The following is a 2,500-nucleotide window of genomic DNA, read 5'->3' as shown; positions in this document are numbered from 1 at the left end:
AGAGGAAGAAGGAATAGAAGGAAGAAAAAAGAAGTGAAGGAGAGGAAGAGAAAGAAGGAATTAATGAAGGAAGGGAAGAGGGAAGGAAAAAAAACGAGAGAGAAGAACAAGAACAGGAAGAATAAAGGAATAAAGGAAGGAAGGAAGGAAGGATTGGTGTAAAAAAAATCATTTGAAACTTGCATTTTTTGTTCATTATTCATGGGAAAATGATATACATAGTCTCTCTCTCTCTCTCTCTCTCTCTCTCTCTCTCTCTCTCTCTCTCTCTCTCTCTCTCTCTGGGAAAGTGATTAGCGAGGGAGGGAAAAAGTCCGTAATAATCTCGTCAAATTTTCCGACGAAACAAGAAAGGAACAAAAATAAAAAAAATGGAGTAAATGCTTCAGTTTGTGTTGAACTCTCCTCTGCCTGCTCGTTTTCTTTCCACGCGCCGCTTCCCGTTTTCCGTCGCTGCATGTAAAGTGGATGGCATCATTTTTCCGTTTTCTTTGTGACCTTTTTGTTCCGGTTTTTCAATCTTTTCCCGATTATTCAGCCAGACTTTTCTAGAATTTTCATCATTTTTTTCAGCTTCGTTTTATTAATTTCATATGAGAATCTGTGGAAAGTGTAACGGTCTCTCTCTCTCTCTCTCTCTCTCTCTCTCTCTCTCTCTCTCTCTCTCTCTCTCTCTCTCTCTCTCTCTCTCTCTCTCTCTCTCTCTCTCTCTCTCTCTCTCATACACACATACACTCAGAGGTGGAATAAAAGTATTTGATATTTAATGTTTGACTTTTAACGCCGAGAAAATCTGAAATCTAAAAGTTAAACAACCCTTTTCTCCTCCTCCTCCTCCTCCTCCTCCTCCTCCTCCTCCTCCTCCTCTTCTGCTGTGGATGATTTTAATGACCATGATAAAAGGAGAAGAAAGTGATAACATTCAGAATTAACTTAGAATTTACTTTGTTTTATATCATCATCAATTTTTTTTTTTATAGTTATCCCTTCCAAATCTGCTCCTGGCTTCAGTGGCTTTGACCAGCGCTGGCTCCTAGGGTGGCTTAATTGCAGGGAGCTTTTGCACTAATTTCTCCTTGGTTTAAAAGGCACCAGTGGATGTTACTGGGTCTTCAAGGGAGATTTGTTCATTTCAGTGAGTTTTCAAGTGTTTTTTTTGTGGTTCCAGTGAGTTTTCAAAGGTTTTTCGTGGTTCCAGTGGGTTTTCAAGGGAGTTTTTGTGGTTCTAAGGGTTTTCAAGGGAGTTTTCGTGGTTCTAAGGGTTTTCAAGGGAGTTTTCGTGGTTCTAAGGGTTTTCAAGGGAGTTTTCGTGGTTCCAGTGGGTTTTCAAGGGAGTTTTCGTGGTTTCAGTGAGTTTTCAAAGGTTTTTCGTGGTTCCAGTGGGTTTTCAAGGGAGTTTTCGTGGTTCCAGTGAGTTTTCAAGGTAGTTTTTGTGGTTCCAGTGGGTTTTCAAGGGAGTTTTCGTGGTTCCAATGGGTTTTCAAGAGTTTTGTTTATTTCAGTGTTAGTTTAAAAGTAAATAAATTATGAGATATGAGTAAGTAAAAGTGTAGATGAGTGAATTATAAATCACTCACTTAGGTCTGAATCTCCGTGTGTGTGTGTGTGTGTGTGTGTGTGTGTTACCATGCCTGGTCAATACACTCAAGCAGGTCTGCCAAATAGCTGGCTTTAAGTGCTCGTCAGGGGTAAACACGAGCTTGTTGGCCAGTTAACACTACCAGTTCGTATTCCGGCTAACAGATGGCGTCCTACTTACCAGTCCTCTTGTCACTTATGTATTTTCAGGTCCCGTCAATAGATGGCGTTGTTACACTGTTAGTTATAAGGCGTGTATTTTCAAACACTCTTGCACTGCACCTTCACTTCTTTAAAAAGGTTTTAGTTTAAGGTAATGGAGTTTTTAAGGATGTTTTTTATGGTTCTAGTGGCAGATTAACAAGATTTTTAGATTAGTAGGTGGAGAAACACTCTTGGAAATTTGGCTAACCATCTTTGTGACCTTTGGAAAGAGCATTAGAGGGAGACAGGAAGAGAGGGAGAGAGGGAGAGAGAGAGAGAGAGAGAGAAACAGAAAACACCTTTGAAAACACCAATAACTTCCACAAGGCCGTGCTAAAGTGTGACTGGAATCATGAAAAACACCCTTGAAAACACCAGTAACTTCCACTACAACCTGTTAAAATTAGGTTAGGTTAAGTTAGGTCAAATTAGGTTAGGTTAGGTAAGATTAGTATATAATTAACTTGTCTTATCTCACCTGGGACTCCCACCTTCATTACCTGCCCTTAATTAACATGAGAACTATTATTAATTGATTTGCTTCCTTCTTCCTCTTCCTCTTTCCTCTCCTCTTCTCTCCCTTCCTCCTCCTGTTCCTCTTTCCTGTCCTCTCCTCTCCTTTGTTCCTCCTCTTCTCTTCTAGCTATTCCTCTTATTTCCTCCTCTTCTTCCTCTTTTCTATCCTCTCCTCTCTTCTTTCCTCCTCTTCCTCTTTGCT

General features: G+C 40.2%; 1 protein-coding gene across 1 annotated transcript in view; it reads left to right on the top strand.

The window, feature by feature from the left end:
* The window catches only part of LOC135093909 (tachykinins-like), a 61,750-nt gene that overhangs the window by 30,179 nt on the left and 29,071 nt on the right, over positions 1-2,500 (top strand). The window lies entirely within an intron of this gene.

Source organism: Scylla paramamosain, chromosome 44 (genome assembly GCF_035594125.1).
Source record: "Scylla paramamosain isolate STU-SP2022 chromosome 44, ASM3559412v1, whole genome shotgun sequence".
NCBI classification, from domain to species: Eukaryota; Metazoa; Arthropoda; class Malacostraca; order Decapoda; family Portunidae; genus Scylla; species Scylla paramamosain.
Note: the sequence above shows the minus strand (reverse complement) of the source record. Positions and strands in the feature narration are given on the sequence as shown.